Source organism: Schistocerca americana, chromosome 4, assembly GCF_021461395.2.
Source record: "Schistocerca americana isolate TAMUIC-IGC-003095 chromosome 4, iqSchAmer2.1, whole genome shotgun sequence".
Classification (NCBI taxonomy): Eukaryota; Metazoa; Arthropoda; class Insecta; order Orthoptera; family Acrididae; genus Schistocerca; species Schistocerca americana.
In genome coordinates, this window is record NC_060122.1 from 838515852 (window position 1) to 838542117 (window position 26266).

The 26266-nt window shown below is 37.8% G+C and overlaps 1 non-coding gene across 1 annotated transcript; it reads left to right on the top strand.

Annotated features, from left to right (window-relative positions):
* Window positions 1-24790: 24790 nt before the first annotated feature.
* On the top strand, window positions 24791-24862 carry Trnap-ugg. Its single transcript has one exon. It is a non-coding gene; the product is annotated as a tRNA-Pro (tRNA).
* Window positions 24863-26266: the final 1404 nt, after the last annotated feature.

Below are 26266 nucleotides of genomic sequence, written 5' to 3' on the forward strand. Positions count from 1 at the left end.
AACCTACTTCCTTTGTTTTCGGACTGCATTTCCTTAGAATTCTTCCAGTGAATCTCAGTCTGGAATCTGCTTTACCGAAGATTAATTTTATATGGTCACTCCATTTTAAATCACTCCTATTGCCTAACCCCAGATAATTTATCAAATTAATTGCTTCCAGTTGCTGACCAACTATATTGTAGGTAAATGATAAAGGATCTTTCTTTCTATGTATTCAAAACACATTACACTTGTCTACATTGAGATTCAATTGCCATTCCCTGCACCATGCATCAATTAATTGCAGAGCCTCCTGTATTTCAGTACAATTTACATTGTTACAGCCTCTTGACATACTACGGCATCATCCGCAAAAAGCCTCAGTGAACTTCCAATGTTATCCACAAGGTCATTTATTTATATTGTGAATAGCAATGGTCCTACGACACTCCCCTGCGGCACACCTAAAATCACTCTTACTTCAGAAGACTTCTCTCCATTGAGAATGACATGCTGCATTCTGTTATCTAGGAACTCTTCACTCCAATCACACAATTGGTCTAATAGTCCATATGCTCTTACTTTGTTCATTAAATAACTGTGGGGGACTGTATCAAATGTCTTGGGGAAGTCAAGAAACATGGTATCTACCTGGGAACCCATGTCTTTGGTCCTCTGAGCCTCATGGACAAATAGTGTGAGCTGGGTTTCACACAACCGTCTTTTTTTGAAACCCACACTGATTCCTACAGAGTAGATTTCTAGTCTCCAGAAAAGTCATTATTCTCGAACATAATACGTGTTGCAAAATTCTACAACTGATTGACATTATAGATATAGGTCTATAGTTCTGCACATCTGTTCAACGTCCCTTCTTGAAAATGGGGATCCAATCTTTTGGAATGCTATGCTCTTCTAGAGACCTACAGTACACTGCTGCAAGAAGGGGGGCAAGCTCCTTCACGTACTCTGTGTAAAATCTAATTGGTATCCCAACAGGTCCAGCCGCCTTTCCTCTTTCGAGTCATTTTAACTGTTTTTATAGCCCTCTGTCATCTATTTCTATATCTACCATTTTGTTATCTGTGCAACAATCTAGAGAAGGAACTACAGTGCAGTCTTCCTCTGTGAAACAGCTCTGGAAAAAGACATTTAGTAATTCGGCCTTTAGTCTGTTATCCTCTGTTTCAGTACCATTTTGGTAACAGAGTGTCTGGACATATGGTTTTGATCCACCTACTGCTTTGATTTAAGACCAAAATTTCTTAGGATTTTCTGCCAAGTCAGTACATAGAACCTTACTTTCGAATTCATTGATCATCTATCACATAGCCCTCTTCACACTACATTTTGCTTCATGTAATTTTTGTTTGTCTGCAAGGCTTTGGCTATGTTTATGTTCACTGTGAAGTACCCTTTGCTTCCACAGCAGTTTTCTAACTCAGTAGTTGTACCACGGTGGATATTTTCCATCTCTTACAATCTTGCTTGGCACACACAGTTTCTGTGCACAGGAACAGCTTAGTTTTGATTGGCTAATGTCCGAATGACCAATCAGAATGATCCTTTGAGATCATTCTCGTGACAAAACTTTCCTGAGCCAATCACTAATCAAAAAATCATTTATGTCATTCCAATGTCATTTTCTAAAATAATATTTATTAAAATAGACTGAAATACAAAATAACCTTTAAATTAATTTAGAAACTTATTCCACTTCTAACTTTTTTCTGGCTGCAATGTTACAAAAGCAAGCACACTACGACATATGTCACCAGCATTGTGGTTTCACCGCACTTTTCCTATGATTCAGTTTTATCAGCTTTTACATAAAACAATATGAAGTTATTATGTAAGTCCCACAGACATGTATACTCGCAACAAAATAATATGCAGATCATATTTGAATGATTTTTTACATTATGAAATGCAGAGTGATTAAAGTTTTCAAAAGAACGCTGGTTATGACTTTTGATGGTGATAAAAGACAAACTGCTATTGTTCCTAACTGAGTTTTGAAACAGAAGTGTCAGTTTTACTACTTTTTAAGTAATTTTCTCAATTTCAGTAACTATAATAGATAAAAATCTGAAATTTTAACATGCTCTTCTACTTAATAACAAAAGATGGTATACCAAGTTTGAGCAAAATCGGATGGTAATTAAACTAGTTTATTTAGATTCATGGAGGGTATGAATTTACGTTCCTACTGGATGTTACTGGAGACCATTCTCACGGCGAATAGCGTCAGCTGCACTGTGAGTCATAGGAGAGAAACAATCCTGCAACCACCATGATACACAGCTGCATGCTATAGTGTACTGAATGTTATCTTGTAATAACTTGCTACATTACAATATGTCTCAGTATGAGTGCAACTTACTACATTACAATATGTCTCAGTATGAGTGTGGTGAGGAAAAAAATTGCAATTCCTTCAGGAATTGGAAAACCAAGTAAGAAAAGATAACTTACTGATAACTGGGTATGTGAATGCTTTAATCAGCGTTGATAGGAATGGATACAAGAAACCGATGTGAACTTTTGGGTGTAGAAAAAGAAGGTTTGAAAGAAGTAAACTTATAATTCAATTGAAGGAGGAGGGAGGAGAAAGGAACAGAAATGAAATGGATTAGTGATATCAGCTGCATCAGGACTTCATACAGCACCAGGTGTGACAAACAAAAATGTATGCCAGACCTGTATTCAAATGTGGTATCTCCAGTTTACTAGGTAGCTTTGTTAACCTGGGACACCATATTTATTGTAACTGTGTGGGCTATCTCAGTACATCTCAGTGCTGACCCACATTCCTGCTAAGTGCCACCATCATTCATTACAAATCAACTTACCATAAATACTGAAAAAATGGTAGCCATGAACTTTCATATATCCCACCCTAAGCAACAAAATGATCACTCACTGAAAATAATTAACAAAAGTTTGATGTAAAATTCCTAGGAATATATCTGTGGAGTGACCTAAAATGAAACACACATATTAAAAGTCTTACAGCTAAACGGTCATCAATGTGTTATATGCTACAGATACTTCGCACAAGCTGCAAATGGGAAACAATAATACAGACAAATTACACATGCTTCAAGTCAGCAATTAGATATGAAATAATATTCTGGGGTAATGCATCTTGTAGTCAATCCATATTCAAAACCCAAAAACGAGTTATCAGAATCATATGCAAAGTAAAGAAACAAGGTTCACGTTGCCCTCTTATCTCAACATTAAAGATACTGGACATTCCACGCCTGTACATATTTGAAATGTTAGTTGTTACAAGATAATACTTGGGAACCTCCAATGCATATCAGAAAAATAGCTCTGTGCACAGTCATGGAACCAGCCGGTATGCACACGGAGTGCGCATTGGTTTTCTTACCCTTCTTGTCAGCCAAGTCCCTAAGACGCCATAATATTTCTTGAGAGTTTTAAACAGGCAGCTTACTGAAACTTTTTGCCCAGAAAAATGAAATGAATACTACAACCAGTTCATGCTGAAGTGACTTATAGTCTGTGTATATCACACTTTATGAGAAATTGATGTAAATTATTAGCAACAATTACTAAAGAGGAAATGTAGCGCCTTGTGAATGTAAGGAAGCTAAGTTTCCTATCTAAGCCTCTGTATGATGTTCAGTTATCAGATTTATGCAAATCTCTACTGCTTGTGTCTGTGGAATAATGAATTTACATAATATAAACAACCTAATATGGGATGTAGGGCTGCCCTTCTGATCAAGAAAAAGAATTGTGACAAACTGTAGTCTTTGTCATTAAAATTAACCTATTTTGAGAACTTAAACCAAACAAAATCTCACCCATCAAGTTGAAGAAGGAGTAACTTTGTTCCTCCAAATTCTTGATAACCACTTCTTCCTCATTGGTTCATCATCCAGAAATTAATATTCAGTCATTTCGTCTACAATTTGTCACACAACAACATAATAGCATATTATCAGTAACTTGAAGATGACAGGACAACTGAACACACATAAATCATCTAATCTAGTGCCCACAAACTAAAGAGAAACAGTTCACATTCCGTCAAACAGTAATTAAGCATATGAATGACTTCCATTACGATAATTAGCATGCAGTGCAAATGTTTATAAGCTTCTGTTCAAGGTCTGTTGTCCATTATAATGTCATGGTGTGACATTACACAGTATGCCCACAGTATTTCTGTTTTTAGGAAGTGCTGGCTGAGGTGGCTACTTTTGGGTGTAAAAAAGAAACAAAAATAATTGAAAATTATGACTGAAGCTGTAAAGTAATGTCTCTGAAGCTTTTGTATGAAGCTCTTAAAGATTTTTAAATAAAACAGATGTTATCAACATTCTACATTTTTATTCATCCAGTCACCCTGGTGATGAATAAATTTTTCCCAACAAAACACCGGTTTATTGACAATCACACTAGAATTTCTGACTCTGTTGATGGAGCCACAATGTCACCTCTGCTTGTACCAGTTCAACACTACCAAAGTGAAGTCCCCAAAGGTGTTCTTTAAGTTTTGGAAACAAATGGAAATCGGATGGGGCCAAGTAAGGACAGTCGGTGACAGTGAAACCGAGGCATCATATTGCTATGGATGTCACTGTGCTTGTGTGTGATCTGGCATTGTCATGCTAAAGGAGAGTGTGCTCCATTTGTGAATGAACTATTCATTTTCAAAACTACATGGAAAACATGGTTTCTCACACACTGACATAGTAATGATACACAATTCAATGTTATACACTACAATTCAGAATCCTCAAGCAGCAGAGGGCTGTAAATATGTAGACATTGTTGTGTTTCTACATATTTTGTATGAAACTTAAATATTCCAATCACTTTGAGACTAACATATTCTTCTTTAAATGAAAATGTATTTATGTAAATTTATTACAGTCAGTAGCTTAGTGTCTTTCTTCATGATAAGTTTTGAAACTACCCACCATACTGGTGATGATCATGTTCTCTTTGTCTACCATTCTGCCTCTCATTTCTCTCCCATTCTCTGTTTAAGTGAGCTGCACATTTGAAAAACTGCTCAGTAGAATCATCACACCAATCCCCACAGAACTTTGTTTGGTTATCAATTCAGTGTTTTATCTAAGTGCATTAATACTTTTAACTCCTGCTCACAAGTGTCCTTCAGTGTATCACTACCTATCCTAAAATTGGGTGCATTTAGAAATTTGCTTTTTGTTCCTAGTTGTATAGTATCTGACCAAGCCTTATTTAAAAACATATTTCAAAGACAATGAAAGTCATTGCATAAAAAGTTCTCTGTTTGCTTTCCACATCAAATTCAGATAAAATTCCAAGCTTTTGATGATTTCCTGCATTAGCATTGTCAGGTGTTAAAATTGACTGTTGTGAACTGGCTGTGCTCCCCATTTTGTACCACATGACAGCCTATGGTTGGCTCTGTTATGTCATGATGACAACATAGAAACTGTGTCTACTGAGGTGGTGCCCTCTGTGTCCAGTGCTGCTTCCAGTGCCATCTCTTGCATCAGGTGGTAAACTACAAGAAGTCTTTCTCTGTGCATTTTGTTTATTAAGTGCACATATCCAAGCACTGGAAAGTACATAGACAGTGTCTATATTGAAGTTTTTTTCATAAAGTCTGATTTCAAACGCTCCTCTGATCACAATGTCCTAACAGATCAATGCATGAGCAAATATCTCATTGGTCAGAATGAAGCCTTGTGCCTATTTAATGGGCTGCATTCTGTCACTGCTGCTTCACTGACGTACCATTATTGAAGAAGATGATAATGCTTGAAGCAGTGATCAGCAGCAGTCCATATAGACTGGCCCACGTAACATTTTCCACACTTGCAAGGAATGTTATAAATTCCCAGAACACTCAGGCCAAGATTATCCTTGACTGGTCATAATATCTCTTTAATTTTTCTGCTTGGGTGTAAGACAGGTCTGATTCCTTACCTTTTTATAACTCTACCTATCATGCTAATTGTTGTACCACAAAATGGAAACCAAACTATATATTGCTCTTCTTGGCTTATCTCAGTGGTGTTGTGTCTTGGTTTCCCTGATCGTGTTGATCTAACATTTCGAAGAGAATATCCGTTGCCTCTGAACGCCATCATCAGATGATTAATCTCAGCTTAAAACGCAGTGGCGAAACACAGCCTATCAAATAAGTACAAGATTTTGTTTGAACAAACTAGAATGCTTGTTCCTGCATCAACTTCAATAGAGACACCAGCTATGCAATTATCAATGCATGGAGCATGCACTTGATACAGAAAAAGGACAGAGGAAGACTTTTGGCAGTTAAGCACCTGATGTGAGGGATGGACCTGGAAGGAGCACTTGATAAAGCACACAAGCATAACCTGTAGCCATAGAGGGTACCATCACAGTATGTGTCATTTTCATGTTGTCATCATGACATAATACAACCAATGAGATGCTATTCTGTGGGTGCAAAACTGGTGACAGCCAGTTTTAGCACCTGATGAAGATGGTGGAGGCAATAATTGAACGTTTGGAATTTTATTCAAATTGGACATACAGTTAAACCAAAAACATTTATGCAAGACCCTATTGCAAAAACTTCGTAGGCACTGAAAGTCATGTCTGTGCTAATATTTTGACTGGCCCAAGATAAAGCTTCCTCATCCGAAAACTTTGTTATAAATTTAGTTTTTAAAGTTTCATATATCTCTGACACAAAATTGTCTTTACATTAAAAAAATAAAATTAGACAGGTGTAATTTGTTTTCTCCTGGAAAATTTTTCACATTTTCATATCCCCATCACTACCAAACTTCTTAGTAACCAAATCTTCTTGTAACTCATACACCTTATTTATAACATCTGATAAACAACTTTGATGTTTATCAACATTACTGCTCACATGTATGACTTCCTGATAAATTTGTCAGTCTCTCCTCCTGTTTTATTAATTACATTTATAAAGTTCATATAAAAAGTCTCCTGACTTTTAATTACTTCTTCCACAAACATTTCCCCTCTCATGTTTAATTATGTTATGCACTATTTTAAAACTTTTATCATTCATTCTGATTTCATCTAGTAAATCATTCTCTACCTTAGTCACTTTATTCTATACTAAGATAATATGTGTGTCAGTCACATGGTACTTGGTTTTTACAGAGAACTTAAAACTGTGTAATATTTTTTCCACACTGTTAACTTTTGTATTTCTATTGATTAGTTGGTTTATTACTTCTTTTGCTTCTTTACTTACATTATTGACCTTATCTTTTATCCCTTTGAGAACATTGTTCTGCTTATCCAAATTTTCCACTATAAGCTTGCTCTGTTAGTCAAACTTCAGTCATAAGTCTTTTGCAAGTCTGGTGATTAAATCAACAAAAGGGGCAGAAATCACAACTTAAACTTTTGTGAACAACTCCCTCCTCATGACTTTCATCATATAAATTGTCCTTGTTTACTAAAACTTGCACATCACCATTGCCTATTCTGAAAATACATTTCCATCTACCTCTTGTTCCCAACAACAACTTTGTGAAGATCACTTAAGTTATTAATCAACAGACCTAAACACATTACACTGAGGAAAATGAAGAGCATATTTTTTTCAAAAGTATTTATCTTGTTTGCTGCAAAGTCCACATTTCTGATCATTTTTTATTCCAAAATTTGAATACTGTCCATGCAATTTGGTTCCAGCTTTTCATTCCACACACTCAATTGATGTTAAGAGAGTCCATTTTTATTTTATTTTCTCATTTTTGTATATACTGAGCATATATAAAACTTAAAATAATATTAGCACACTGTCCAGTGATACCTCAGAACCCAGGTGATTCCACCACATTGTTAGGAACTGCGAATTGTGTTTTATTCATCTCATGATGTACATTAGCAGTCCATTTGTTTTGCCTACAGGAGACATGTCAAAAAATTATAATACAGTTACAATGATTTTTACACTAATAAATAACAGCACCACAATAAATAGTAACACTACAAGGATATTTCTTAGAATATGTAGACATTGTATCCAGCTCAAATTTCCAATTTATCCTGCATGAATTCATCTGTCAGTACCTCAAATAGCTTCCTTTTAAGTGGACCTAAATTTATCTCCATCAACTTGTTCCCTTTTAATTTATTACAAATTTAATTCTCATGTATTGAGGTCCCTGAGCATACAGTCTGAGGCATAAAATTTTCTTTGTTTCTAGTGTCATATGAATGGACAAAATGATTTGCCTCAAATAATTTATGTCTGATGTACAAAAATATAATAATCTCATATATGTATAGGGATGGCAGAGATAATATTTTAAGTTTTCTAAAGAATGAAGGAGATGGTTCTCTTTGATTTGCAGTGCTCGTATTTCAAATGTTTTTTTTCTCTATTTTTATGATCTGCACTGTTTTTTATTGAGTTACCCCAAAAAACAATACCATTCCTAATAATGGATTCAAAGTAGCTTGTGTATGCTACTTTTCATGTGTCCATGTCAGTTGCAGTTGATAAGATTTGTATTTCAAATGCAAAGCTGCTCAGTTTGCTAGGTATTCAATATGTGCCTGCCAGCTCAAATTTGTATCTAGATTTAAACCTAATAATTTGACTGAGTCAACTTCCTCTATATCTTGGTTGTTGTGAACAATCTTAATCTACTCACATTTTGATTGGTTAGTTTTGAATTGCATCATGCGAGTCTTAGATATGTCTAGATTCATCCCATTTAGCTGAAACCAAGTTTCTAAGGTACTGGGGGTACTGATCACAGATTTGGGAATTTTTCTGAATCCTGCTTTTCAACTAAGGCAGAAGGATCATCTGTGAACAGAACTTATGGGGAGCTGAAATTTAGTCATTAACATAGGAGGGAAATAGGACTGGGCCTAATATGGAGCTTTGTGGAACACCCTGAGACTTTTTTCCAGTCAGAAAAAAACGTGCACCATTTAAAGAGATGTTAACTCTTTTCTTTCTGTTTGATAAGTAGGATTTAAGCCATTGTAGGCCACTGCTGCTAATGCCATACTTTTCAAGTTTGTAAATAAGCAATGCATGATTTAGAAAATCAAATGCCTTTGTGAGGTTGCAGTAAATTCCTGCCACCTTATTCTCTCGTCTAATGATGTACTTATTTTCTCACTGAAAATGCTCACTGCGTCTATGGTGTTTTCCACATTCTGAAAAACAAATTGGTTGTCTTGCATAACAGAATGTTTTGCAATGAAGTTATGGATTTGGGAAACAGCAAGCTTTTCAAATATTTTAGATATGACTGGGAGAATTGAGATAAGATGATAATTTCCCATGATCTGTTGTGAACACTTCTTGAAGAGCGATTTGACTTCAACATATTTCAATACCTCAGGGAAACAGCCCTCTTCAAAACATAGAAGTATTATTTGGGCTAGTGGGTTTGCAGTTTTGTTGTGTACCACTTTAATAATTGTGGTGCATATTCCATTGCAACCTGCAGATTTTTTATTTCTTAATGTTAGAATAGTAGTTTCTACATTCTCCACGGAAACTTTTAAGAATTTTGTAAAGTTTTCAGAGTTTTCACTTTGGCCAAAGGGATTTACTGTGTGTTGATAATCTGTAACATCTACATCTGACTTTGCTACATTTATAAAGAATTCATTAAAGTAATCTGGTATTTGAGTTGGACGTACAATAGTAGTTCCTTCAATGTCAATTTTTGAAATTACTTGGTTACAGGCTTTAATGCCTAACTCAGAATTAATGACTGACCACACAGCGTTTGTCTTATTTTTATCATTTTAAATTAGCCTGCTATTTGCCAGTTGTTTTGCTGCCTTGAAAAGTCTTTTAAATATCGTTCTGTAAGGTCTAACATATGCAATGAAATCAATATCTTTATTATTTAATAAAACTTGCTCAAAACAGAATTTCCTGGGACTAAAATAATTTTCTAAATTTGACAAGTTTCCAGATTACACAAAGCTCATTAGGCTACATAAAATTAGTCAGGTGACATGCACAAAAGTACAGTAAAAATTTTTAGTTATACATATACTGTATTTATATACCTTCACTCCAGCACAGTAGACGCTCTTTTACCATATATTGGACAATAGAACTCTGGACTATTTCACTAATTGTTAAATAATGCAGGAATCCCATATTTTTACTCAAACTTTAAAATTGTTTATTATTGTTTGTTCATACATATTATTCGCACATTTATTTGCTTTTCATTTCACTTTTTTTGCCACATATCAACGAGAGAAACTTGTTTTAATTTCCTGTTCAAAATTGTTTTTTCTAGGCAAATGTTTGCACCATTCAATGGTTCCAAAAAGTTGGGAGAATTTATGTGTGCTGAAAATTAAATTGGATATGCATGCAATGACTTCTTCAAGAGAATTAATTTTTCTATGGACATCAGTTTGCTCCTCTTCTTCTTCCTTTGTTTCTTTGTCATCATCCTCTGTGTTGCAGATTTCTATTAAATCTGTTGCTAAAGTGAAATTGGAGTGAGTTGACAGAAAGTCACCACTTCAAATGTAATCACCTGCACTACATGAAATGTTTCACATTTTCATTAATTCAGCAGTTGCTGCTGCATATTCATGACTTCAATGACCACAGAAGCATCTTGTTTTGACCCTCAAACCCTGCTTGGTTGAAGCACTTGGTGACAGTTTTGGGTTTTATTTTCTTTACTGCTAAGCCAATCCAATTTACTACATCCAGGACAGAAAGTGACCATGCAAGATCAAATACACTTTGAGCTCCTTGAACACTGAGAATAAGACATTACATCAGTAATGACCCTTTAATGTGTAAATAACCTCCTGGTTGATGGGCTGTGTGAGGCTGGTTGAACCTGGAGGGAACCAAGCGGAAATGTCGGGAGGATCCTCTGGCAGATTGCAGAAGGTATCGGACAGTGGTTTGTGATCAGTAAGAATGAAGAAAGGATGGACCTCGATGTCAGTGAGGAAATGTTTGTTGGCCTTATACGTCACCAGAAGTCGAATATTTCTTCTGTGCTGTAGACAGAAAGAAATGAAGTGGTGAAACTGTGTTGTTTTTGCTCTGTTCTAATACTGCCCCAATCGCGATGTCGCTGGCATCCGTAGTGATGAACAAATTGGCAGACTGATCAGGGTGGGCGAGTACGACTGTGTGAGCTAAATCTGTTTTAAGAGCCCTGAACGCCTCTAGCATGGGTTCAGTCCAACAGACTGGTTTAACACCTGTAGTTTGTTTGCCAGAGTGTGAGTCCATCACCGGGGCCTGCACGGTGGCGGCAGAAGGTAGATGATGGCGGTAGTAATTTATAGTACCTGGGAAACGTCTGAGTTCTTTGTATGCAGCTGGGGGTGGCTATGACATGATAGTTTGCATGCAGGATTTGGGAGGCTGTATTCTGTCTGCCGAGACAGGGTAACTCAGAAATGTCAGAGAAGACTGATGCAATTGGAATGTTTCTTTGCTGACCTCAACACTGTTGGATGCCAAAGTCTGGAGGACCTGGGTTAATCTTCATGGTCTTCAGTTGATTTGCTGAAAATGAGTATGTCATCCAGGTATGCGAAGCAGAACTCTAATTGTTGTAAGATTGAGTCAATGAAATGTTGCCACGTTCGTGCACATTCTTTAGACCAAATGGCATGAGGTTATACTGGAACAAAATGAGTGGCATGACGATGACAGCCTTTGGAATGTGTTCTGGCACTATGGGAATCTGGTGATAAGCACGTTTGCAGTCAATCGCACTGAAGATTGTGGCGCCCAATAACATATGAGTGAAATCATTTATGTTTGGCATGGGGTAATTGTCAATGACATTGTGAGCATTTAAATGTCTGTAATCACCACACATTCAAAAAGGATCATCCTGTTTGGTGACGAGGTGAATTGGTGAAGACCAATTGCTGTTTGATTGCTGTAGAATGCCTGCCTCCAGAAGTTCAGCCCGAAGCAGAATGGGGCATGCAGTGACTGTCTGTTGTTAACTTTGCCTTGGGTAACTGGCGCCGGCGAGAGTGGCATTGACATTGTGCGAGGGCCAGCAATGTCCATCGAGTTGCCTGGCTGCAGTGCGGGAGAGGGGGAATGTTTATCAACCAGCGGGGTTGCTGCCTGCATAGTGGGCGTGGTTGTGCTGCGTGAGTGACTGTTATTAGAGACACTGTTTGAAACATGAGACACTGTGCATAGTGGACCCTTGAGAGGTGTGGAGGTCACTGAACATGAATTGTCACAGGCAATGAATGTTTTTGAACTAAATTGATGAGTGTTTGAACTGATGCTTGGTGATGAAGTTCGATCTGGTGTAGGAACAGTTGATTGCAGTTTCAACTGCGAGGTGCGGGCCACAGGGAGCTCATTATAAGTGTGAGCAATGGATTGTTTCAGCTCATTGATCTCCCAGTGGAGGTGCACCACTTAGTCGTATTCTGAAAGTAGGTTAGTGATGCAGGTCACAATCTTGCCCATGAGGGTGGAACACTTGCAAACTAAATCCCATGTTGTGGCGGAAATGGAACGAGGAATATGTTTGCCAGAGCATGGTATATGAGTGTTAGACAGACGGTGTAACACTGAACACTGGACTATGTTTGGGGAGAGCTTGTAATAGGACAAAAAGTCCATACCGAGAATTAGTTCATTGATGTTGCCAATGTAGAAGGTCCAAGGGAAGTGAAGAGAAGGTGATAGGTGCACCATCACTTTCATAGAACTGATAGTGTGTAATTTTGATGCATTGACAGTTCGTAGGAGAGACTTCATTGGTGAAAAGTCGGTAGGAGCCAACAATCAAGGTAAGATAGACACATGAAGGACAGTGTGAATTGGGTAGACCAACTACTATGAAATGTCTGTCACATATAAACAGGTGCTCAGCTGAGGGGATGAGTGGACAGAGTGCAAAGTTAGGGGATGCCTGTGAAGCTCCCTGCAGGACTTGGTGTCACTTAGTTCCTGTGGTCAGCATTTGGGTGTTGGCAAGGTAACTTGCACTTCTGGGCCTCAGCCCCAAAAATCTTGTGGAAGCGGAATGGGCCCTGTCCCTGTCTACAGACGTCCAGTAAACGGGAGGTGGAGTGTCACACAGCGATGGCCGATGAGTTGGGTATTTCTGGCGCAGGTGCATATACAGCTGATCTGTGATGCATAGGCGAAAACCGATAGACTTGAAAGAGTGTGGCAGTAGGTGTATCTGTATGTCGGTAGGTAACTTGGCAGACAATACCGCCCACAGGGTGACGTCATGTATCGTGTGTTCACTCACGAGTAACCTGAGGCGGCGCCAAAGTTGTGACCAAGTGCTGTCCCCCAGGTGCTTCTTGTACGAAATCTTGATTATCAAATCCTGTGGTGAGCAGGCAAGTTGGTCCAATATCGTTTTCTTGGGGAACTCATACTTATTGGCAGTGGAGGTAAAAGTAGGAGATCACAAATTAAATCCGAGTGGTTGTGAAGGTGTGTGACGAAACATAGGAACTTGAAGTTGTCATCAGTCACTTGATGCAGCTTGAAGAGGTGCTCCATCAGTGCAAACCATGGAAATGGATTGTCCTTGTATAGGGGAGGTAACTTGGGTAGGCAGCCTGGAGGTGGAGACAAAGGTGGTTTTGGTGTGTCTTGGAAGGCCTGTGGTCCAGCTGCACAAGAGTTCATGCTGGGAACCTGCATCACTGGAACGGAAATGTCACTAGCACACACATTCAGAACAATGGCTGGTTGTAATGCCTCTGAAGATGCCCAGAAACATGACATGGCAGGCACATTCAGTACCATGGGAGCAAACAGGCGAGTGGCGCTTAATGAGGACCCGTAAACTGGACTGGAAATTGCATAAATAGCACTGACATTGCCCATCTCAGAAATGACGTGGAAGGCTGCCGCAGCAGATATAGACTGTACTGCGGAAGGACCGAGCGGTTGTATGGTTGGAATTGACGCCCCCATAGGTGAGGGGGGTGTAGCTGGAGAGAGGGTTCACCTGGTGCTTAAAGTGACAACAACGAGAGTTTTCTGCGCTCACTGGTCACACACCCTTCATGTTAGGACCATAAAACACTGGTGAAAAGTGTTGGCGGTCGCACTGTCGTAGTACAATGTTGCTGGGTGAGGAGGCTATGTTGGGTGCACCTGTACCCACGTAGTCGAGAAACTGGGCCACTGATTCTGTGGTTTGTTCTGGCAAACTGGATGCATAAAAATGTCTTACTGATTTGTGTGGAAGTTGAGGCTGGTGTAGCTTGGTAATGGTTGCCTGCGTGTGCATTTGCACAAATGGCAACATTGCACATGGCACTACTGTAACCGATGTCATGGCTTGTAAAGGATCAAAGCATGTGTGTGAATTTCGGTCCATTTGAACATTGTATGAGTGGTCAATCATCACACTATTTAGTAGATCATCAACTTCACTTTTCACTTGTTGTTTTGTGTAATCCGGTGAAACAAAGCCTTTTGTCCATTGTTTGAGGTAACTGCGTAATGCTCGGTCATTGTGGAGTTGCTAAAGTAGAGGTTGTCCTCGTCAAAGATCATAGATCATTGTCCGTTAGCTGCGAAATAACTGATGGTGGAGGGTTGTGTTGGCCTGGTCATAAGAGCTGGGCCTCCAAATCTTCATAAAGAATTTTTTGTGTTGTAGCCATGGCATTGGATGTGAAACGTGTTTATTCTGTATGACCAGTGTGGAAGTTGCAGAAGATGTAGAACTTTTTGTCTGGGGTCACCAATATGGGATTCTGGATACAGATCATAATATACATAACAAACAGTTTCCAAGTCTTCTGTATACACATATATTTTACCATAAAAACTGATACACATGAACGCTGTATGAAGTACAAAGGCACACTGAATTAAACATGGCGGCTTGTCAGAATAGTTAATATTCCAAAGATTGTAATTATTGTGGTTGATGTGACCTATCGACACCACACCTTAATGTTTGAAAATAGCAAAAGGAAAACCATTATACAAGAAAGGAAATAAAGATGATATTTCCAATTACAGACCATTGAAACTTTTGTCTGTTTTATCAAAAATATTAGAAAGGCTCCTCAATAAGAGACTAACAGACATCTTAGAAGATAATGGCATTCTGTCAGAATCTCAGTATGGACTTAGAGCAAACCGTTAAACCAAATCAGCAGTTCACTCCTTTCTATTAGAGAAACTGATAGCATTAGACAGCAAAAAAACATAGCAAAGGCATATTTTTAGACTTGTCAAAGGAATTTGACACCATAAATCATGACAAATTGCTACACAAGCTAGAAAATCTTGGCATTAGGGCAACAGCTAACAACTGGCTCAGCTCTTATTTTAAGAACAGGGAACAATATGTGGAAATGGACCAGGAAAGGGATAATGTTATAACATTATTCCAAGCTACTGACTGTTAAATATGGAGTGCCACAAGGATCAGTAATGGGTCCTGTTCTGTTCTTACTCTTATGTAAATGACCTAAGCATAAGCAATGACAGCAGTAAAATATTTCAATTTGCTGATGATACGAGTGTTCTAATTACAGGAAACTCAGAAAAAACTCTTGTAAAAAAAACATAAGAGAAGCCACCAACAGGCTAAAATGTTACTTTGATAACAATGACTTACTAATAAACACTGGAAAAACTGTAGCTACGGATATATAAACAGCACAAACAAAAAATCTGATTTCACCCAATTTAGAGCTATATGGACAGACAATTACCAAAACAACCAGTACGAAATTTCTTTTACTTCATCTGCAAGACAACTTGAAATGGAAAGCAGATATTTAGCAAATGAACAACAAATTAAGTACTTCTTGTTTTGTGTTACATACATTAAAAAACTGTACCAGCTACAACTCTCTTCAGTGTGCATATTATGCAGTTGTACACTCTCACTTCCTGTGTGGGATTATGTTCTGGGGAAATTTTCGAGATGCCATCAAAACATTAAAAAAAAAAAAAAAAAAAAAAAAAAAAAAAAAAAAAAAAAAAAAAAAAAAAAAAAAAAAAAAAAAAATTATAAGAATAGTGGAAAGGGTAGATAATCGCAAATCATGTAGACCGGGGTTTCAAAAAAGGAAGATCCTGTCACTCTCTTGCATAAATATGCTTGAAAATATAATGTATTTAAAGTAAAACCACAGTCTTATATTAGACTGTGGTAAAACTTACACACAAAGAGACCACTCACCACTCAGAATCACTCAATACACAGCTATGATACAAGACAAAAATAGGAAGTACACGTTCAAAGCACAAACACAATGTTATTTCAAAACAGGCTTATCCATCCTAGTATCAAACTATTCAATACCTTACCAGATACCATTAAACCCATACAAAACATTGGTCACTTTAAATCTAAATTGAAGTTGTACTTTTACACAGTAAATGAATACCTACAAAAAAAAATTTTTCTATGTTAACCCAGTGTAGACTCATACAGAAGAACATTTGTATATTATCTCCCTGTATATAGTCTAACAACATTTATTTACATATTCATCATTAATTGATATATTAATGTGTGTCATTATGTACAAATATATATTATATGTAAAACTATTATTATTAACATAAAAATCCAAATATCTCTTGCACAGTGTGCAGCTGTAGATGAAAATGGATTAATAATCAATATGTGAAATAATGTTGAGATAGGCAAAGGTCTAATAATATTTTTACAGATTTCTCTGTTGATATCTATAATTAAAATGTCTAAAACTGATTGAGAACTTTTTGGTACGGTAACGGAAGTGTTTACCATTTATATCATGCCAAAAGAGTTTAAAATGTTTGGTAAGTTGTTATTAATTTCGCTCCAAACACCTGTATTAATATTCACATCTCCATGTTTTACTACGTCACTTTTGAGGTCTGAGACTCATTACAGAACTTCAGTTATCTTTAAAAGAAAATATCCACATTATCACTACGTGAGTGGTACATGCACAGAATGTTTAACTTCTTATAGACAGCTGTCTCTGTTAGTTCAAAATTTGACTGTTCAAAGTATTTATCTACAATAATTGTGATCAGGTCTTCTCTAGCTGATTTTATTAATACTGAAAAATGAATATTTAAAGATGTTTTGCTACTTTGTGAAAGTTTTATAAAATTTTTAACCTTCTCAAGAAATTTAACGTTACTAAAAACAAAGAAAATTTCATTTTTCTTACTTGTAGGTTACAACTCTTATGTTTTATCTTCAGAGTACATTTACGTGAATATTATAATTTACAGTTAAAATGGAAAAGCATCCATGGAAGGGAACTACCTTTGTTGAAAAGAAATTACATGCATTCCTTGTGAAAAATGCTAGAATTACATAAGAAGTTTCATAAATGATTATAAAAATATCTTCATAGAGTAATGTCATAACCCTTACTGTTGTCTACAAATTAAAAATAGTTTAGTTTTATTGCACTATGCAATTGTTACTGTTTTGTTACCTATATTGACAAGTCTTCTGAAAATGAAACCAATGATTTATGTATGAGTGTAATGAGACAATAAAATTCAGATTGATGTTCATGGTTACTGCTGTGTATCATATTTGTTAGGACATAATATATTATATAAGTGATACAACATGTACTGATATATACACATGATCACATTTGCAGTTTCACTTTGGCAGGAGGTTAATGTAGTATGCAATTAAATTAAAGGAGAAATAAACACACTTGTAAACTGTAGTTTACTTCTGTTGCTTAGAAACCATGTGGAATGTTGTCACCAGCAAACCAAATAATGGATGAGACTGCTGACCAACAGAAAAATGCACTAGCAGCAGAGACAGGTTGTTTCTGTAGCAAAGCAACAATATGTCATGATAGTACTGATGTCATATATTATATATCAGAAGATAATGCAGTGCCATTTCCAGAGGTAAGTCAACTCATAAGTAATGATTATTTTTTTAAACTTTTGTGACTGGTATAAGACTTTTGTTGGTAGGATTTTACTGCTTTGAAAACCCCAAATTATCAGCTAAAAATGAGTCAAATATGTAATGAGACCATCATCCCTCTTGCAATGTTGTAATAAAAAGAACAAAAATGTTGATTACTCCCAGTAATCTATATGCTACCTAATACCACTGCACTTGTACATCTGTGGCGTAGAGCGCCATAAAAATCGATATTTGTTCTGTGTGTAAGTGTGCTATCTTTGAGGAGAGGGCTTTGGAGAGCATGTTGGACGCTAACGGCAGTTAGCCTCTGGACTTGTATCTGTGTAGACGCTAAGTGTGAATAAATCTGTATATGAGAGAATTCTAGTTGTTTACCTACTACTATACCATATTCCCTCACATCTTTTTTCAATACTCTTGAACACACAATGTTCACTACAACAAGTGAAAGAATTGCCTTGTTGGTGCTCCAAAATCATACTGAGATGTATTGACATTACAGTGTTCATTGTTGGCTTGCTAGGGTAGATGGTGTCATCTGTGTACTTTGCAAGTTTATTTACATGTATAAGTTGACTTCCTCTTTTCCTTTGAGTGAGACAAACTGTAGAAGATAGGTCTGCTTTAAAATTTTAAATCATAATATTTCACAAGTCATATCATTTTTTTCTTTATCTTTCACTGATTATATTAGTGCTCATATGTACCATGATATATCATATTTGGTATGTTCAATTCTTTATGAGTACCAAACATAATTTATAAAATATTGTCTGTTGTAAAAGACATATGTACTTCTTATAAAATTTGCAGCAGTAATCTTGTTCAGACAATCCTCCCATTTCAGTGTATATTTAAATATTAAATGTGAATTTTACATAACTTGTGGAAGCTTGCTAATTTTGTGTAAGACATATTTCGCAGTAACAATATTTGATAGTTATGGTTGTGCATTGTACTAATTTTGGTGGTAAAATCGGTTTTGGATAATTATTTTCCTTGCTGTAGTATATATTACTTTTAGGTCTGCTTGAAAGTTTGCAGGCGTTCCATAAACATATCTCATACAAAACTGACTGCTGTGTCATGTACTATGTTTCACAAATAATGCTTCCAAAACCACAAAAAATAGAGAAATAGTAAACCTGGAAAATATACAACTGAAAATCACTTGCTGATAAATGGATCAATACAAACTGATCAGAAGAAGGTAGCAGATCTATTTAACAATTACTATGCCTGTATTGGCTGCACCATAAACAATCAGCTTAAAAATCACAAATAAAAATTTAGAGGAACACCAAGGTCAGGAAGTATATTTTTGTCACCGACAACTGAAGAAGAAATAATTAAAATAGTAAGTAGCTTGAAGAATTCTCATGCAGCAGGATATGATGGTCTTAGTCTGGACACTTTTAAGAAATGTATTCATAAAATTGCATCACCTTTATCAGCATTTATCAACTTTCATACGGAAGGTGGTCTTTTTCCACATAAGTTGAAAATTGATCAAGTTGTGCCTATTTTTAAAAAAGGAAACAGAAATATAGAAGAAAACTTTTGACCCAAATCTGTTCTTCCAATAATATCCAAAATATTTGTGAAAGTAATACACATGAGAATCTGGAACTCCCCTGTAAGCAAAAAAGTGATTTCTAAAGGGCAGTATTAGATTAGATTTACTTTCATTTCAATTGATCCGTAGTGAGGAGGTCCTCCAGGATGTAGAACATGTCAGAAGAACAATAATACATGACAAATATTTACAAATAAAACAAATAAGCTAATGTACCATTGCACAGGTCCCAAGTGGAATGACAGTCATTTTTTAATGAACACTATATGAAAGAATCATTTTACAAATACTAATGCACTGAATTTAAAATAAAAAAGGTTTTTTAATAAACATGTAATACAATTACTATAATACTTATTTACAATGAACAAATTCCTGCACTGAAGTGGTGCAGAAGTTAGATTGTACTTACACACACACACACACACACACACACACACACACACACACACACACACACACACACAAACACACACTTATTTACAATGAAGTGCAAAACTTATATTGTACCATATTGAACCACGGAGCTTGGCGTTGGTGGGGACGCTTGCGTGCCTCAACAATACAGATAGCCGTACCGTAGGTGCAACCACAGCGGAGGGGTATCTATTGAGAGGCCAGACAAATGTGTGGCTCTTGAAGAGGGGCAGCAGCCTTTTCAGTAGTTGCAGGGGAAGCAGTCTGGATGATTGACTGTCTGGCCTTGTAACACTAACCAAAATAGCCTTGCTGTTCTGGTACTGCGAACGGCTGAAAGCAAAGGGAAACTACAGCCATAATTTTTGCCGAGGGCATGCAGCATTACTGTATGGTTAAATGATGATGATGTCCTCTTGCGTAAAATATTCTGGAGGTAAAATAGTCCCCCATTCGGATGTCTGGGCGGGGACTACTCAGGAGGACGTTGTTATCAGGAGAAAAAAAACTGGTGTTCTGCGGATCAGAGTGTGGAATGTCAGATCCCTTAATCGGGCAGGTAGGTTAGAAAATTTAAAAAGGGAAATGGATAGATTAAAGTTAGATACAGTGGGAATTAGTGAAGTTCGGTGGCAGGAGGAGCAAGACTTTTGGTCAGGTGAACACAGGGTTACAAATACAAAATCAAACAGGGGTAATGCAGGAGTAGGTTTAGTAGTGAATAAAAAAAATAGGAGTGCGGGTAAGCTACTACAAACAGCATAGTTAACGCATTATTGTGGCCAAGATAGACACGAAGCCCACGCCTACTACAGTAGTACAAGATTATATGCCAACTAGCTCTGCAGATGTTGAAGAAATTGATGAAATGTATGATGAGATAAAAGAAATTATTCAGATAGTGAAGGGAGATGAAAATTTAATAGTCATGGGTGACTGGAATTCAAGTGTAGGAGAAGGGAGAGAAGGAAACATAGTAGGTGAATATGGTTTGGGGGTAAGAAATGAAAGAGGAACCCGTCTATCAGAATTTTGCACAGAGCATAACTTAATTATAGCTAACACTTGGTTCAAGACTCATAAAAGAAGGTTGTATACATGGAAGAACCCTGGAGATACTAAAAGGTATCAGATAGATTATATAATGGTAAGACAGAGAATTAGGAACCAGGTTTTAAATTGTAAGACATTTCCAGGGGCAGATGTGGACTCTGACCACAATCTATTGGTTATGAACTGTAGATTAAAACTGAAGAAAATGCAAAAAGGTGGGAATTTAAGGAGATGGGACCTGGATAAACTGAAAGAACCAGAGGTCGTACAGAGTTTCAGGGAGAGCATAAGGGAACAACTGACAGGAATGGGGGAAAGAAATACAGTAGAAGAAGAATGGGTAACTTGGAGGGATGAAATAGTGAAGGCAGCAGAGGATAAAATAGGTAAAAAGACGAGGGCTAGTAGAAACCCTTGGGTAACAGAAGAAATATTGAATTTAATTGATGAAAGGAGAAAATATAAAAATGCAGTAAATGAAGCAGGCAAAAACGAATACAAACGTCTCAAAAATGAGATCGAGTGGAAAATGGCTAATCAGGGGTGGCTAGAGGAGAAATGTAAGGATGTAGAGGCTTACCTCACTAGGGTTAAGATAGATACTGCGTGTAGGAAGATTAAAGAGACCTTTGGAGAAAGGAGAACCACTTGTATGAATATCAAGAGCTTTGATGGAAACCCAGTTCTAAGCAAAGAAGGGAAAGCAGAAACATGGAAGGAGTATATAGAGGGACTATACAAGGGTGATGTTCTTGACGACAATATTATGGAAATGGAAGAGGATGTAGATGAAGATGAAATGGGAGATACGATACTGCGTGAAGAGTTTGACAGAGCACTGAAAGACCTAAGTCGAAATAAGGCCCCCGGAGTAGACAATATTCCATTGGAACTACTGACGGCGGTGGGAGAGCCAGTCCTGACAAAACTCTACCATCTGGTGAGCAAGATGTATGAGACAGGCGAAATACCCTCAGACTTCAAGAAGAATATAATAATACCAATCCCAATGAAAGCAGGTGTTGACAGATGTGAAAATTACCGAACTATCAGTTTAATAAGTCACAGCTGCAAAATACTAATGCGAATTCTTTACAGACAAATGGAAAAACTGATAGAAGCTGTCCTTGGGGAAGATCAGTTTGGATTCCGTAGAAATGTTGGAACACGTGAGGCAATACTGACCCTACGACTTATCTTAGAAGAAAGATTAATGAAAGGCAAACTTACGTTTCTATCATTTTTAGACTTAGAGAAAGCTTTTGATAATGTTGATTGAAATACTCTCTTTCAAATTCTGAAAGTGGCAGGTGTTAAATACAGGGAGCGAAAGGGTATTTACAATTTGTACAGAAACCAGATGGCAGTTATAAGAGTCGAGGGGTATGAAAGGGAAGCAGTGGTTAGGAAGGGAGTGAGACAGGGTTGTAGCCTATCCCCGATGTTATTCAATCTGTATATTGGGCAAGCAATAAAGGAAACAAAAGAAAAGTTCTGAGTAGGTTTTAAAATCCATGGAGAAGAAATAATAACTTTGAGGTTCACCGATGACATTGTAATTCTGTCAGAGAGAGCAAAGGACTTGGAAGAGCAGTTGAACGGAATGGACAGTGTCTTGAAAGGAGGATATAAGATGAACATCAACAAAAGCAAAACTAGGATAATGGAATGTAGTCAAATTAAGTCGGGTGATGCTGTGGGAATTAGATTAGGAAATGAGACACTTAAAGTAGTAAAAGTGTTTTGCTATTTGGGGAGCAAAATAACTGATGATGGTCGAAGTAGAGAGGATATAAAAAGTAGACTGGCAATGGCAAGGAAACCGTTTCTGAAGAAGAGAAATTTGTTAACATTGAGCGTAGATTTAAGTGTCAGGAAGTCATTTCTGAAAGTATTTGTATGGAGTGTAGCCATGTATGAAAGTGAAAAGTAAACAATAAATAGTTCAGACAAGAAGAGAATAGAAGCTTTCAAAATGTGGTGCTACAGAAGAATGCTGAAGATTAGATGGGTAGATCACATAGCTAATGAGGAGGTATTGAATAGAATTGGGGAGAAGAGGAGCTTGTGGCACAACTTGACAAGAAGAAGGGATCGGTTGGTAGGACATGTTCTGAGACATCGAGGGATCACCAATTTAATACTGGAGGGCAGTGTGGAGGGTAAAAATCGTAGAGGGGGGCCAAGAGATGAATACACTAAGCAGATTAAGAAGGATGTAGGCTGTAGTAGGTACTGGGAGATGAAGAAGCTTTCACAGGATAGTGTAGCATGGAGAGCTGCAACAAACCAGTCTCAGGACTGAAGACCACAACAACAACAACAACAATAACACACACGCACACACACACACACACACACATATATATATATATATATATATAAAAACAAAGATGATGTGACTTACCATACAAAAGTGCTGGCAGGTCGATAGAAACACAAACAAACACATACATACACACAAAATTCTACCTTTCGCAACCAATGGTTACGAAGGTTAGGTGGACGGCGGAAAGACACTCTTGGTGGAGTGGGGAGGATTTCACCCATCCACCTAAACTTCGTAACCTCTTAGTTCATCCCTATGAAATCCCCAAACCACCTTCCTTACCCTCTGGCTCCTACCCTTGTAACTGCCACCGGTGTAAAACCTGTCCAATCCACCCTCTCACCACCACCTACTCCAGTCCTGTAACCCAGAAGGCGTACACGATCAAAGGCAGAGCCATGTGTGAAAGCACCCACATGATTTACCAACTGACCTGCCTACACTGTGAAGCTTTCTATGAGGGAAAGACCAGCAACAAACTGTCCATTCACATGAATGGACACAGGCAGATAGTGTTTGTTAGTAATGAGGATCACCCTGTGGCTAAACATGCCTTGGTGCACGGCCAGCACATCTTGGCACAGTGTTACACCGTCCGGGTTATCTGTATACTTCCCACTAACACCAACCTGTCCGAACTCCGGAGATGGGAACTTGCCCTTCAGTATATCCTCTCTTCTCGTTATCCGCCAGGCCTCAACCTCCGCTAATTTCAAGTTGCCGCCGCTCATACCTCACCTGTCTTTCAACAACATCTTTGCCTCTGTACTTCCGCCTCGACTGACATCTCTGGCCAAACACTTTGCCTTTACAAATGTCTGCTTGTGTCTGTGTATGGGCAGATGGATATGTGTGTGTGTTTGCGAGTGTATACCTGTCCTTTTTTCCCCCTAAGGTAAGTCTTTCTGCTCCCGGGATTGGAATGACTCCTTACCCTCTCCCTTAAAACCCACGTCCTTTCGTCTTTCCCTCTCCTTCCCTCTTTCCTGATGAAGCAACCATTGGTTGCGAAAGCTAGAATTTTGTGTGTGTGTATGTGTTTTTTTGTGTTTCTATCGACCTGCCAGTGCTTTCGTTTGGTAAGTCACATCATCTTTGTTTTTAAATATATTTTTCCTGCTTCGAATGTTTCCCTCTATTATATATATAAAAACAAAGCTGATGTGACTTACCAAATGAAAGTGCTGGCATTTTGACAGACACACAAACAAACACAAACATACACACAAAATTCAAGCTTTCGCAACAAACTGTTGCCTCATCAGGAAAGAGGGAAGGAGAGGGAAAGACAAAAGGATGTGGGCTTTAAGGGAGAGGGTAAGGAGTCATTCCAATCCTGGGAGCGGAAAGACTTACCTTAGGGGGAAAAAGGACGGGTATACACTCGCACACACACATATCCATCCACACATATACAGACACAAGCAGACATATTTAAAGACAGGGAGAACGCTGGGTGAGCTGCAGCCCTACATGGTGAGACCATCAAAGGTGGCGTCATTCACATGCACTGCGTTGTCGGACCGAATAGGCTCGTTGGTCTAGGGGTATGATTCCTGCTTTGGGTGCAGGAGGTTCCGGGTTCAAATCCCGGATGAGCCCTTGGTCTTTAAATATGTCTGCTTGTGTCTGTATATGTGTGGATGGATATGTGTGTGTGTGCGAGTGTATGCCCGTCCTTTTTCCCCCTAAGGTAAGTCTTTCCGCTCCCGGGATTGGAATGACTCCTTACCCTCTCCCTTAAAACCCACATCCTTTCATCTTTCCCTCTCCTTCCCTCTTTCCTGATGAGGCAACAGTTTGTTGCGAAAGCTTGAATTTTGTGTGTATGTTTGTGTTTGTTTGTGTGTGTGTCGACCTGCCAGCACTTTCATTTGGTAAGTCACATCATCTTTGTTTTTAGATATATTTTTCCTACATGGAATGTTTACCTCTATTATAACCATATATAGGGTTCTGGGTTTGAGGGGATGAGGAAGTGACTCTAGCTATTTGCTTCTGTACCAGGTCGGGAGGGTAGTTGCGGGATGTGAAAGTTGTTTTCTGGTTATTGGTGTAATGGTTCAGGGATTCAGGATGGGAGCAGATTCATTTGCCATCGAGACCTAAGCTGTAGGGAGGCGACCGTTTGGTATGGATTAGGTGGCAGCTGTCAAAATGGGGGTACTGTTGCTTGTTGGTGGGTTTGATGTGGACAGATGTGTGAAGCTGGCCACCGGACAGATGGAGGTCAACGTCAAGGAAAGTGGCATGGGATTTGGAGTAGGACCAGGTGCTATGACATAGATGAGTACTTTGATTGTGTGTAAATTTATTGCCAAAAATTTTAATTTATATGTCTAAATTTGTACTTTTAAAAAATGCTTTGAAAGTGATATTCCATTATTATGTCTGTAGTACTTGCACTGGTATGATAACTTTGTTGTGACAATTCCTACATCATGTAAATGATTTACAGGAAGATAATAAAATGAAATGAAAATGAAATGAAACCTGATGGATCCAAAGGAGTTGAGGTTGGAGAGGAAATTCTGGAGTTGTTCTTCACTGTGAGTCCAGATCAGGAAGATGTCATCAATAAAACTGTACCAAACTTTGGGTTGGCAGGCTTGGGTAACCAAGAAGGCTTCCTCTAAGTGACCCATAAGTAGGTTGGTGTACAAGGGGGCCATCCTGGTACCCATGGCTGTTTCCTTCAGTTGTCGGTATGTCTGGCCTTCAAAAGTGAAGAAGTTGTGGGTTAGGATGATGCTGGCTAAGGTCATGAAATCAACTGGATGTATAATCCCTTCCTCTGAAAATGTTTTAACACTGACATTCTTCCACAATGGATTGTAATTACGGAAAGATTTAGTAACAACAGAATCTTCGATTTCTTGGAATTCTGATTTGAAGTTTGAAATTTTGCCTAAATAAGTACCTACATCTTCTTTTATTTCTGAAAAATTGTCATTTGTGATTTTCGTGAAATTTTATATACTATTCACGGTTTCTGCCAATTTCTTT